This window comes from Garra rufa, chromosome 9, assembly GCF_049309525.1.
Source record: "Garra rufa chromosome 9, GarRuf1.0, whole genome shotgun sequence".
Lineage (NCBI taxonomy): Eukaryota > Metazoa > Chordata > Actinopteri > Cypriniformes > Cyprinidae > Garra > Garra rufa.
The window spans coordinates 7,770,435-7,785,928 of NC_133369.1; the positions used below are offsets into that span (position 1 = coordinate 7,770,435).

A 15,494-nucleotide genomic window follows, 5' to 3' on the forward strand; every position below is an offset into this window, starting at 1 on the left:
TTGTTATGGACATAAACCTTAATGAGCTACATTATTTAATTACAGATTGTTTTTGTAATTTTATGTCAATGTGTAAGTAATTTAAGAAAACAGAAAAACAACGTTTTTAACAATTTAAAATAACACAAAAAATACTGTAATTTTCCTGTATAAAAAAAAAAATGTAATTTGCCTTTAATGATACAGGACCTAAAATAACAGTCAAATTGTTAGTTTACAGATATTCTAGATTAATCTAGATTAAAATGGCTAATTTGAATTCTGCTGAAGGCTTTCCGAATATGTGTGCTACCCAAATAATGACTAAAAGGTAGTCTTTCAGAACGGGTTTCTCAAGCCAGGTGGCACATTAGACCAGGCACTCATCTCCTGTTTCCAAAATGCATCACAAACTGCTTGAGAATTGCATTTACAACATAATTAACTATACAAACTTGTGTAACCAAGTACTTCTGCGCAAAAGGCTGCACGACGTGCGCGTTCCCCTTAAATACACAGACGCGTGCGGGCATGGATATCTGTGTGCATAGTCTTCGATTAAACTGCGTTGCTTTTAGAAGCGTCAATTCAGTTGTTGCATATAGTTTGATGTCTTTATTTCGGGATTATCAAAGTAAATTATAACTCAAACTTGAGATTTTACTGGGGCACGTGTAGGGTCTAGCAACGCACCTGCCCTGAAGCAAACCCGGTGGCTTCATAGCGGCATCCATGTTTGCACGTCTTGTTTGATGTGGTCATTTCACACTCACAGTAGGCATACACACAGGTTGAAGACTCGTTCTCACCTCCTACAGTGCAATTCGGCTAGGAAAACATCATCCGCACTAAAATATCAAGGTGAAAGTCATCATATCTTAGGTAGTTTAGACCCAGTTCCCAACTCAACTTTGAGAATAGATTAACAGCGATATTCTTTTTATCGCCTGATAAGAGTCTCATGTTAACGCAGCACGTTAGCGCCGATAACGGCCCACCACTATTAGTAATATTACTAAGTTATGAATGTAATTTGAAATCACAGAAAACTGCTGTAAAAAAGTTAGTTATTTTCTGTAAAATTAGGTTTTTTTCAAACAGTGCAGTTCAAACCAATCTTAGCTTATAAATATGCCATTCGAGACCCATGTATGTGTTCCCAGATCAAACCTATGCCCACTTGGCCCATAAATATGTCATGCAGGACCCATATTTGTGTTCCCATTTTAAACCCATGCCCACTTGGCCTATAAAAATTCTATGCAGGACCCATATGTGCATTCCCAGTTCAAACCCATGCCCACTTGGCCCATAAATATGCCATTCAAGACCCATATATGTGTTCTCAGATCAAACCCATGCCCACTTGGCCCATAAATATGCCATTCAAGACCCATATATGTGTTCCCAGATCAAACCCATGCCCACTTGGCCCATAAATATGTCATGCAGGACACATATTTGTGTTCCCATTTTAAACCCATGCCCACTTGGCCTATAAAATTTCTATGCAGGACCCATATATGCATTCCCAGTTCAAACCCATGCCCACTTGGCCCATAAATATGCCATTCAATCAAGACCCATATATGTGTTCCCAGTTCAAACCCATGCCCACTTGGCCCATAAATATGTCATGCATGACCCATATATGCATTCCCAGTTCAAACCCATGCCCACTTGGCCCATAAATATGTCATGCAGGACCCATATATGCATTCCCAGTCAAACCCATGCCCACTTGGCCCATAAATATGTCATGCAGGACCCATATATGCATTCCCAGTCAAACCCATGCCCACTTGGCCCATAAATATGTCATGCAGGACCCATATATGCATTCCCAGTCAAACCCATGCCCACTTGGCCCATAAATATGTCATGCAGGACCCATATTTGTGTTCCCATTTTAAACCCATGCCCACTTGGCCTATAAAATTTCTATGCAGGACCCATATATGCATTCCCAGTTCAAACCCATGCCCACTTGGCCCATAAATATGCCATTCAAGACCCATATATGTGTTCCCAGATCAAACCCATGCCCACTTGGCCCATAAATATGTCATGCAGGACCCATATATGTGTTCCCAGTTCAATCCCATGCCCACTTGGCCCATAAATATGCCATTCAAGACCCATATATGTGTTCCCAGTTCAAACCCATGCCCACTTGGCCCATAAATATGTCATGCATGACCCATATATGCATTCCCAGTTCAAACCCATGCCCACTTGGCCCATAAATATGTCATGCATGACCCATATATGCATTCCCAGTTCAAACCCATGCCCACTTGGCCCATAAATATGTCATGCATGACCCATATATGCATTCCCAGTTCAAACCCATGCCCACTTGGCCCATAAATATGTCATGCAGGACCCATATATGCATTCCCAGTCAAACCCATGCCCACTTGGCCCATAAATATGTCATGCAGGACCCATATTTGTGTTCCCATTTTAAACCCATGCCCACTTGGTCTATAAAATTTCTATGCAGGACCCATATATGCATTCCCAGTTCAAACCCATGCCCACTTGGCCCATAAATATGCCATTCAAGACCCATATATGTGTTCCCAGATCAAACCCATGCCCACTTGGCCCATAAATATGTCATGCAGGACCCATATGTGTTCCCAGTTCAATCCCATGCCCACTTGGCCCATAAATATGCCATTCAACACCCATATATGTGTTCCCAGATCAAACACATGCCCACTTGGCCCATAAATATGTCATGCAGGACCCATATGTGTTCCCAGTTCAATCCCATGCCCACTTGGCCCATAAATATGCCATTCAAGACCCATATATGCGTTCCCAGTTCAAACCCATGCCCACTTGGCCCATAAATATGTCATGCAGGACCCATATATGTATTCCCAGATCAAACCCATGCCCACTTGGCCCATAAATATGCCATTCAAGACCCATATATGTGTTCCCAGTTCAAACCCATGCCCACTTGGCCCATAAATATGCCATTCAACACCCATATATGTGTTCCCAGATCAAACACATGCCCACTTGGCGCCTGCTTGTCCCTTATATGACCCATGTAATCATCTCATATGGGCTTCCTATGTGGGACTCATGCTACAAAACCTACATGGGACCCACTGATTTCACCCAGCCAAAGCCCATGCCCACACAGTTCCCATGGAACCCGTGGTTAACCCAGCTGGGCCCCACAAGTCATTGCTGGCTGGGAGGTTGGTATTTTTACAACGTTTCTAAAACGTTTTATTTTGGTTACATTATTTTAAAACGTTGCACTACAACATTACCTAATTGCAGCCAAAATACAACGTTGTGGAAAGTTGTAAAAACGTTTTGTGTTTGCTGGGACAGCATTTTCATTATAAAATGCACTCGGTCCGCACTAGTGTTTTCCAAACATTTCTCATCCACACTGAATCGTTAAAAAACTTTAAATTCTCCTTACTGCGCATGTGTAAAACCTCATAAAACCTCACTGAGCGGATACTGATGAAACAGTCATAGTAAGTTGCAGTTCTTTTGGCATGATTAATTTACTAACACATCCAGGTTGCACTTTCAAAAAGCTCTATTTCGTCGACAAAAATTCCATCTCTGTGTGGATGGAAGGACAAAATGGAGAGAAAAATGTGTTTTCAAAGAAAAACATTAGTGTGGACATGGGCTGGGTATCATCAAGACATGATTACAGTCACACATCCTGTTTAATGTGCTAGAAAACCATTATGTTAAGGAGTATGAATTGATAATGTAACAGTTATTAATAATTATGATATGAAAAAATTGTCAAAACTGTTTAATGTTTTTTCTTTTTTTTATTATAGAGCTGGAAAATTTCTTGAAAACTCACAAAATCAAAATGAAGAATAAAGCGAAATATATTTTTGAGGGCAACAGTGATGACAGTGACACAGATCTGAAGGCTGTTTACACAGAGCTGTTCATCACAGAGGGAGATATGAAAGATGTCAATCAGGAACATGAGATTCTGAAGATTGATGATGCTCTAAAGACCCAGAAATCACAGGACAAACCAATCAAATGTGAAGATATATTTAATGAACTGAGGAGAAAGAATGAGGAGAAGATAGCGCTGACCAAGGGAGTCGCTGGCATTGGGAAAACTGTTTCTGTGCACAAATTCATCCTGGACTGGGCAGAAGATGAAACCAGTCAGGATATAGACTGTGTGTTTCTGCTTCCATTCAGAGAGATCAACATGATTAAAGACACAGAGATCAATCTCCATGAGTTTCTGATGAGGTTCTATCCTGATTTGAAGAACTTGGAGAAATCAAAGTTATATACAGAATCTAAACTTGCGTTTATATTTGATGGACTTGATGAGAGTCGCCTGCGTCTGGATTTTAAAAGTAAGTCAGTGAACACTGTTGAGGAAAGATCATCTGTAGATGTGCTGTTCACGAATCTGGTCAAAGGGACTCTGCTTCCATCAGCTCTTGTCTGGGTGACATCACGACCAGCAGCAGCCAATCAGATTCCTCCTCGATGTGTAGGTTTGTTCACTGAGGTGCGAGGATTCACTGACCAACAGAAGGAGGAGTACTTCAGAAAGAGAATCACAGATCAGACTCTGGCCGACAGAATCATCAAACACATTCAGACGAATCGTAGTATCTACATCATGTGCCACATTCCTGTGTTCTGCTGGATCACTGCCACAGTACTTCAGCATATTCTCACTGAAACCAATGCAGAGAACATCAGCACAACACTCACTGAAATGTACATCCACTTCCTGCGGATACAGATGACCATGAAGAACATGAAATATGATGAACAAGAAGAACAACAAAATACCAAGCTCCTGGAATCAAATAAAGAAATGATTCTGAAATTAGCCAAGCTAGCATTTGAACAGTTGAAGGAGGAGAACATTGTGTTTTATGAGGAAGATCTGAAAGCATGTGGTATTGATGTGAGTAAAGACACTGAGTTCACAGGAATGATCGCTGAGATCTTCAAGAATGAATTTGGCCTTTATAAGAGAAAGGTTTTCTGCTTTGTTCATCTGAGTGTTCAAGAGTTTCTCGCTGCAGTGCATGTGTTCATCTGTTACCTGAACAAGAACATGAGAGAGCTTCAGTTTTTCTTTAATAAACAAAAAGAAAATATCACATTGCAGGATCTACTGCAGAAGGCTGTTGTTAAAGCAATGCAGAGTAAGAGAGGACATCTGGACCTGTTCCTGCGGTTTCTGATGGGAATTTCTCTGGAGTCCAGTCAAAAGCTGCTCAAAGGTCTGATCAAACACACTCAAGACACCACAGAGAGCATCAGACAAACAGCTGAATACATTAAACAACTACAACAACAAAGCTTGAATATCAGAGATGAAGCTTTAGTCAACCTATTCTACTGCTTACTGGAGCTCAAAGATCATTCATTATTTGAGGAAATCCAGAGTTACATCAGTTCAGATGAAGGTCCAGGAAGAGATCTCTCCTCTTCAATGTGCACATTGCTGACCACAGTACTGCTGATGTCAGAGAAGGTTCTGGATGAGTTCAACCCAAAGAGGTTCACGTCAGATCCTTCAGACTATGAGAGACTCATTCCAGCTGTGAGATGCTGCAGAAAAGCCCTGTGAGTAATGTCTTCTGTCTTCTGTCTGGTTTGACATTCACATTTGCTGAATCACTGTTCAAATATGTGGAGGACTAGTTATGGGATGATTTTAGACTTAAATTGATTAATAGATTCACACACAATTATCCATGTACTGCCAACATTTTATGCATGTATCTTACTAACCACAAACAAATGCCTTTCAATTGGAGTCAGTGTAATTCAGGATTAAATGATCGTGCAGCAATTTGTACAATCACAGTTATGCATTAATATATCTTATTCCATGGAATGTCTGGATACTGGATTCTGATTGGCTGGCAGGTGTGCAGTAAAACCGTTTAATGCACAGGTAGTTCCAAGTCAGTTTAATCACCGTTCTATATTAATGCGCTGCTTTAATTGATGCACGCTAAAGCACAGAGAGAGAGAGAGAATTGTGAATTTACAAAATCCTTTATTTACAAAGTCACATAATCACAAATCTAACAAGCACCAACTCAGAGAAAAATTAATACACCGTGAAAATCAATTAATCTTCAAGAAGGACACAAAGCATGATTGCAACTCCAAATGTTCTGAAATAAAAACAAGTCATCAATACTCCTATAATAACAGAAATCAATCACAATTCTAGATTGCACCAGGTTAATGAACAATGTAACAATGTTTTGTACTACATTCTGCTCAATTTTCCTTTTCCTGCTCAAATAAATGGCCATCTTTGCTTGCCCCAACACAAAATTAAGCATTTGATACATATATCTCTTCTTTAAAACATATTTACATCCCAAAATGAAAACAACCTGTGTTACAATACCTCATTACATTTTCTAAAAATCTCTCTTAAAACAGAAAACAAAGGTTCAAGCCTATAACAACTTGAGAATGCATGACAAATAGTCTCCATATCATCACAAAAAGGACATTTATCAGAACTTCCAGGACTTAAAACAACAGTAAAAGCATTAACTGCAATAACACCATGAGCAACTCTCCATTGTAAATCTCCTGTCTTTCTGGTCAACGGTGGTTTATAAAAACCTCTCCACTGTGGCTTTTTATCATCCTCTAAATTAAAAAAGGCACGCCAAGGGGTATCTACCCTATTGCTCAACATTTTCTTGTTAAAAGCAATTGTACAATATTTATACAAAACCTTTTTATTACAAGAAAAGAAATCAACATTTAGAGAACTGGTTTCCTTAAGATAAAACACAGAATATTCATCCAATTTAGGAGTGAAGATCAAACAGGGAAAGGGGTCTTCCACATCGCGGCTGCACAGTCCGTTACTGTAATCTGATAACAGGAGTCTCTCATGATCACTTAAAGCCGATTCCCATCTCCGGAGGATTAGTGCCGTAACACGAGTAGAATTAAATCCAAGAACTTGAGAAAGTGCTTCATTATCTTTAAAATCAAGTCCAGTTACTTCCAGCAAGCGACCAAGAGTCACAATTTTGCTATCAATAAGTGCTTTGCTCAGCCCGGGAAAAGACGAGTTGCTCGTCAAGTCCAATCGTTTCCCATGAATTAAAGGTTCTTCCAGCAACCAATACAACGAATTTGGAAACTCTACTCTCTGAAAAGAAAAAAGATTCCACACCTTAAAAACATTCCTATAAAAAACAGGTAATGCAGGAAAATGAAAATTCAATGGATCCATCAAAAATATTGTCCTTCCAAGATTAAGGTTTCCTAAACTATTTAATATCACTCTTCCAACAGCATTCCAGGTAAAAGCATCTGAAGCAGTTAAAGTCGTTGCAAAAAGTGTAGCCTAAAAGCAGCTATTTTACTTTGTAAATGTATAAGACCCTGACCACCTTCTTTTTTAGATAGAAACAAAGCACTTTGCGGGATCCAGTGTAGCTTTGAGGCCACTAAATTATTGACAATCAAAACTTGTCCTCTAAAAGACATTTTTTGAGGCAACCATTTCCATTTTTCCAGTCTACCTTTCACTTTCTCAATTATACCTTCCCAATTTTTTTGGGTTACAGTCTCATCCCCAATAAAAACTCCTAATAAAAGCAATATTATCAAAAATTGATCTACCTGGGACACAATAATTTTGGTCAGGATGAATAACACTATCCATTACTTTGGCTAATCTATTGGCTAAGATTTTTGACAAAAGCTTATAATCACTGCAGAGCAAAGAAACAGGACGCCAACATTTATATCTCCAAGATCTCCCTTTTTCGGCAGGAGAGTCAGCACAGCTCTTCAGCTACTCTGAGGCAGCTTACCTCTTGCCATTGGTATTCAACATCTCTAGGAGATCCTCTCCTTTTGTTGACCAAAAGGACTTGTAAAAGTCCACTGGTTTACCATCAATACCTGGTGTCTTACCAGGCACCATCTCACCAAGTGCTTTCTGTAGCTCACTCATACTCAGAGGGCTAGACAATTCAGTGTTGAGACTTTGAGGTAACTGAGGTAAGTTTTCAAAGAAAATCTCACCCTCATCTTTCTGCTCTGCAGTGATTTCACTTTTATATAAGTTTTCATAAAAAGCAACTGCTCTTTGACGAATTTCTTAAAAAATCTGTCAAAAGAATTCCAGATTCAGAACGTAAAGCATGGATAGTTCCGCTTTGACCATTCTTCTTCTCCAAACTGAAGAAAATTTTTTTTTGAAGCATCCATTTGATCTATGCTTTGAAATCTTGACCTGACCAAAGCTCCTTGTGTCCTAGAACCAAGTAGATCAGCCAACTCAGGGCTCGAAATTAACTTTTTTACTTGGTAGCACTGGTGCTCCCAACTTTAAAAAGTTAGGAGCATCCCAAAAAATTTAGGAGCACCCAATTTCTTTTTAGTTATGCGCCGATCTTGAATCTTCATGGCCGATTCTGATTAACAGATTTTGATAGCCCAAAAATTAATTTAACTAGCCCAAATTAAAAAATATATATTTTTTTAAATATAGAAAATCAGATAGGAGTCTAAATGTCAATCAAAAATGTTTTCAATACACAAATATAAACAAATATCAAGGAAGGAATTTTATTTCACCATTTAGTGTCGCTGCAGCATTTTAAAATATCAATTTAAGGCAATTTATGACCCTTTTTTTTAAGAGCTGGGGTTTGACAATGTACGGTAGAATATTAACCCATAAAATAACATGATTCATAATTCAGATACAGACACAAAAACTAAATATCTAATAAAATGGCATTTCAACCTTTATACCATTAAAAGGGATAAATCAAGTAATTTCTTATATTTATATAAGATATAAAACATTAGTATTACTTAATTGTTTAGATTTTTAAAAGGCACATTAAATTCGTTCACATTTACACATGGATCGATAATTGCAATAATTCGCCCATAAACAGTTGAAAAAAATGTATTAGAAATAAAAATTAATGTTTGTCATGAGGGGGCGCTTTAGGAGCGCTGAAATAATACGGTTTCTCTAGTAACAGCTGTACACAAATCAGCACTAACGCCGTTTTATCAGACATGAATTGACAATGCAAACGACACGTTTCTGAGGACAGTTGGTTCCCTCAGATACATTAATATAAAGAGATCCGTGCTGCGTTTTGACTTTGAAACGTACAGCTTGCATATTTATTCAATGACATCATTGCCTTTTTGAAGATTTATCCAAACCTATCGCGATCGACTTTCTCTTAAACTTATACGTTAATCAAGACTTTTCTTATACCATTTTACATGTTTATAACTTTTTATGGACTTGCATTTGATACAAATAAATTGAGGAGTTTTAAGGACCTGCAGAAGTCCTCTACTTCACGATAGTACGTCTGACAGTCCGGTGAAACATTCTGGTAGCCCGACTGGAAACACAAGAGCCCAGGGATGTCGGGCTAGCCATTTTAGGAGCCCTTCCGGCTAATATCTCAAATCTGCATTTAAGGTAATGATGTGAAGATTAACTTAAATAGTTATGTAATGTTGGAGACATCTGCGAACCCGTCACTGTATCAGCTCACAGAGTCTGTGCAATAGTTAGGATAGCGACAGTTTTAAAACCTAGTCGCACCACACTCATTTCTCTCACTCGCACAAATGCTTCCAAATATAATTTGAGGTCGCACAGGTTAATTTTTGGTCGCAATTTCGAGCCCTGCAACTGTTTTTTTTTTTGTCTAATAACAATTCTAGAAAACCCCTTGTGGCAGTAGACTCCGCCAATTCCAAGAGTTTTAAAATATCAGCCTCCAAGATACCCATTTTAGAATTAGTCTCTGTAGTGATGTTTCGAGTAAATTGTAAACAAAGCTGCTTAATTTGAACTTTTCCTATATCCCACCATTGTTGTACAGAATTATAAAAAACTTTCTCTGTTTTAAAAACTCCCCAGAAGAAAATAAACAATTCTTTAAACCATTTGTCACTTAACAAAGCAGTATTAAACTGCCAGTACGCACTTTTGGGTTTCAAAAGGTTAATAAAAACTGAACATCTGTGTTCAGATTGATCACATTTTTGTAAAACAGAACACAAGATGTTTAAAAACACTATTCTCTCTATCATTGAGACTAGACAATACACACAAACAAAAACAATGACAATTTTTCCATAGCTAACCCTTACTTTTAAAAGTCTTCCTTTAACTATTTCTTCTACTTGAAATGAATGTGGGTTAAAACTTTTCTCAAAAAGAACAGCCACCCCTGCACTAAGCAAAGTGTTATGACTTAGAAAAACCACCCCATTCTCTAGTCTAGCCCAATCAGAGGCATTCATTTTGTCACTATGAGTTTCTTGCAACAAAAGCATGTAACCCGGGTAATCCAGGCTACTGTCAAATAAATTAAAATACTTCAAAATATAGAAAGAGCTGAAAGAAACTGAGAGATGAGAAAAAGGGATAAAGTTCCAGAAGGATGAAAGATTTATCAAATTACTTCTCACTTCAGTGACAGACTTCTGTAAGAACCAATGGTAGCAGCGCATTTATAAGCCCCGCCCACCTGCAGCGCCGGCGCTGACCCTTCAGGTATGTGTGATTGTGGAAGGGGAGAGGAATCAGCGGAACATGCAGAGCCGGATTAAATAAATGGACTACACTAGGCAGGCTGCATTTTTTGGGCCCCCCTCCATCTATGTTATTTATGAATTGAAATCTGAAACTTACCAAAGTTACTAATAAAAGTTAATTCACATTTTGCCTAGTCTTTGGTTACAAATTGGTTGTTTGTATGCCAAAATAATTCATGTGTTGTATATTAAACAGTCTATCAGACTATTTTTTTATATTCATTATTGTCATTACACGGCTCTATTAAATGCTATTAAATTATCCTCATCTTATCCATTGGGAGTGTCATTGTTAAGGCAGTAGTACCAGTAAATAACCAAAAGGTGTCAGTAAACTATGTAAACAGAGCAAATAACTTTATCTGGTTTAGCTGGCGCCTCTATATATGTATATACAGTATATCAGTGATGCGTGGGTCAATGTACATACAAAAAAAAAAAAAAAAAAGGTAAATTGTACTCTACCCGCTTCCTGACCCGCATGTTTAACATTTGTGACTGACGCCAGCGATTATATGCGGCTATGCGGTGGAGATGCGTTCACTGTCAAACATCATTCGGCATTTGTTAGGTAATTTTGTCAATAGAAATGTTCTTGATTAAAAGAAAAATACAGATTGTTCTTGTGATTTATTTTGTCTTTCCATTATACAGATTAGTTTCGTTTTCGAAATACTCTAAATTATGTCAGTAATTCTGCAATGTTAAATAAAGAATAGTTTTATTTCGATCTAAAGTGTAATAAAAGTTAAGAAAAATATTAGCCTATAGCCCTAAAATATATAGACTACAAGCTAATTCCTTTTTTCTAAAAATTATCAAGAATATTTAAATCAACTTAATAGGCTTGGTTAATGAATTTTCTTATACAAACATAACAAATGCACTTCAAAACGAAGTTTTCATATATAAATTCAGGAATCACGAATATGATAAAATAATATAGTTTTATCAAATGAATAAGGAAATTATAGTGCTTTAAATTTATTACGTAATGTTTAATTTCGTTCGTTTTGCTCTGTGGAAATGTAAAGAAAACATACCGTTTTTACATGGATTTCGTTATTAATCCCTGGTTTTAAACAAGCATATATGAGGTAATTTATATATTATTGCTAAAATAAAAGTTTAAAAATAGTGCTAGAAATTTTATAATTAAGGAAATTAAACAGACCTAGGCATTTGAAAAGACAGTGAAATGTGTCTAATAATTCTATATAAATAGTAGCCTATAAAAATGGTACAATTACATTGCTCAGTTCAACCTGGGAAATCAGGCATTTTGTCCCGCCTCAGCATTTATTCTACAGTTAATAACGCTTAACATTCAAAAGGTAAATATTATTCAGCCAATAAGTATATATTTTATAGAAAATCGTGTCTAGTAGCTACTATATAAATTACAAAGGTTTAATTGCCATCTTCATTTCAAACGACCCGACCGTCCGCGACCTGAATATCATTAAAAATATTAATTTTTTTATTCATAACCGCGGGTCACTGCTATATATCAAAGACTATACTTTGTATATATTAAACAGTCATGGGCTGTCGTTAATGTGACGTAATGTAACAGTCTATGGTTAAGATAAACATCGTCACTATTTTTAGTTAATAAATATTGAAATAAATTGTAGATAGGACATTTGTACATTTTATTTTATTTATATTTTTATTTTTTTTTTGCCCTCTGTCTGGGCCCCATCCCTCCAATCGGGCCCTAGGCACGTGCCTAGTTTGCCTTTGCGTTAATCCGGCTCTGGGAACATGTGATTAGTGAATGTGTCAAATATGAAAAACAAAGGATAAAATTAAAAGAGGAAGTACTGAAGTTTGGAGAAAACATGTTGAGCCTTAAAAATCTTTTTAAAATCGGAGAGCAGATAATGGGAGATTTGTTTAACTTTTTAAGAGAAACTGGTTTAATGAAAAGGATTTAATTGATTGGTAAAGTAATTATAAAGGTAGGAAGGAGGTAAAGTAAAGGTGTTTTTTTTTTTTTTTTTTGAGTCATACCGTGATCAGATGCTTACATTTCTGGCCCACACTCCAGCACAGTAGGTGGCGGATATGCACCTTAAATGCCAGGTTGCCACCTGCCATTAAAAAAGACGAAGAAGAAGAAGAAGCGCCGGCGCTGCTGCGCCTTTCAGAACAGAGAGACGAGATTGCACGAGACCGCAGCGGTTGTCTAGAAACTCACAGCGTTAAACATTAATCTAAGGAGAAATGTGATAGAGTACACTTGGAAACGAAACTTAAAGAATCGTGACATCATCTTGAAGTGTTGTCGTCGGACGGAAAGACAGAAGAGAGACGTGGAAATTGAAAGAAGTGTAGTTAGTTGGAGTGGATCTCAGTGCTGAAGCCCTGTGATTAATTATCTTTGTGTCAAAATATTGTTCTATTTGGCTCTGGTGAGTGAATTTTCATATACTGATCTAATATAATTTCAAAATGAGATGTTACAAAGCAATTTTGAGTAGGCCGCGCGCATACCGCATGGGTCAAACTAGTTAGCATGTGAGCTAAAGCTATCTCAGGTAATATTCATAAATGGGTTATGAGACAAGACAACGAGTAATTTATGAAACTCAACGTGTTTAATAACAGTTGAAACGTTGTATTTGAGATGTGTGTATGAACTTGTGATGAAAACGTTTGAATCAGAAGTTAATTGTGTTTTGCTAGGCTGTTTTTTTCTTTTCTTCTAACGTTATATGTTTCTTTCTACGAACGGGATCTTCTGAGAGAATTACCTGTTTTGTGCCGAGCGTAATCCTCTGGTGAGAATCATCTGTGTTGATCGCGATTACATGTGCACAAATGGCGAGCTGCCCACGGACCTTTGAACTGTGATCTGAATTCATGGACTGATAGGAGAATTCCATTGTTTCCTGTTCTTTTGGACACAATTAAAGATCCCGATACTTTGAACAAATTAGATTTTTTGCATCTGAAACGGAGAGACTTTGGTTTTGAACTGGAACTGTTTGAACGAGTGTTCAGCTTTTGAAGCTGAATCATTTGATTCACGAACTTTGATCGACTGAGTCGTTTATCCGCAAAGCATCGTTCAATTGAATCGTTTGATTTGTTCTTGTGTTTTTACATTTCATGGTTGAATTTACTGTTGCGTTTTGAAAGAAAAAGTGTCATTTACATCTATTTTCTGAATTTAGTCAGAGTGAACATCCTATTACAAAGTCTTTTTGAATTATTGGGTTTTTGAATGTAAAGCTCATTGAAGAGTATTTTATTGTGAATTTATTTGGAAGAAACACACACTATTGTTTTGTTTTTTGAGAATTTATTTTATTTTGGTCCACATCGATTTGAATCTGTTGAACTGTTAATATTTTTGATACTGTTCTAGAAAACAGAATATTTCTTGACTGCTGTTAATTGATTGTCCATTAATATAATTACTCTAAACAAACTACAAGGAAAAAGAAAAGGAAACCCATCGATATAAATTCTTTTATTAATCAAATTTAATCGTCTTGTCTATTCACTCACCAGTAGCATCTCGCCCTCTCTCCAGTAGACGTTCCTGGCTTCTGATCTTTGGTCCATATTGAACCCTAAGCTACTGTGACACGCTAAAAACCTCGTCTGCTACAGCCATTTCTAATTTATTCTGCTTTATAAACTCATATCTCCATTCTTTTCTTAATCTCTAGCCCCGTTAATATTTAATGATGCAATGTTGATTTCATTCATTTCTAGAAAAGGTGAAAACAAAGAACATGCCCAAGCTGAAAACATAGAAATCAGAGCACCAAAGCATGCCACTTCAGATTTTTTAGCTATCATCAACCAAATCAGAATTTAAAATTCTTACAATTTTCTTTAGTCAATAAATGTCCTTATTTGTGAATAAGCTTTCTGCCATGAACATTTTTGTTTTATCAACAAACTGTTTAATATCTGGAAAATATTCAGACACGCACTCCTCTCTTATTCTTTGTTGCCCTGAGGAACAGCTTAATATCTTCTGCCTCGTAGCTGCGACTGGATAAATCACTTTGAGAAAGGCTGAAAGAAGAGTCAGAAGATTCGTTGTCACTTTCCATCCTTCCTTTGCTATTATCATCGTCATCATCATCATCAACTACATTTGCTTTTCTCTGAACTTCATTTGAATTCTTCCTTTTTGCCTGGAACCTTAAACTCAGCTTTATCCAATGCTAGATCGGCATCCTCACATATCTCAACACGTTGCTGATTTATAATAACACTCTTACCCTTTGTTAAGACTGACTCAGAAGCAGACTCGCTGATTCTATCACCCACCACACCAGCAGTATTCGACTCCTCTTTTTATAAAGCCACTCTTAATGTGCTGGCTTCAGAAACTGTGTTCTGGGCCTCAGAAACACTAGACCCACCATCGTTCTCCACAAGAGTCAGATTTTTAACTTTCAGAGAGGAAGCATATGAGGTCCCTACTTCAACTCTTTCCTCATCATCACTATTTAGATTAGTCTCTCTCTTGTCTTACTCAGCTTTGATGAATTACCCTCCTTATTTCTTTCAGGGCAAGCACGAATTAAATGCCTTGATCCTTTCAGTTGTGGTGTAAAAGGCATAATCAAAATTGTCAATCTTAACATTAAGAGTCAAGTCATATGAGGCCATAATTATTGAAAGGCCTCTTACAAACACTAGTGAAACGAAAAACATTGATAAACCTTAGTGATAGTCATTCATATGCATTACTGAAAACCTCTTACAAACACTATAGTGAAAACATTGATAAACCTTAGTGAAATTCATTCATATGCATTACTGAAAAGCCTCTTACAAACACTAGTGAAAACATTGATAAACCTTAGTGAAAGTCATTCATATGCATTACTGAAAAACCTCTTACAAACACTATAGTG

General features: G+C 37.1%; 1 pseudogene; it reads left to right on the forward strand.

The window, feature by feature from the left end:
- Positions 1 to 3,847: 3,847 nt before the first annotated feature.
- LOC141342527 (NACHT, LRR and PYD domains-containing protein 3-like) overlaps positions 3,848 to 15,494 on the forward strand; it is a 96,873-nt pseudogene continuing 85,226 nt past the window's right edge.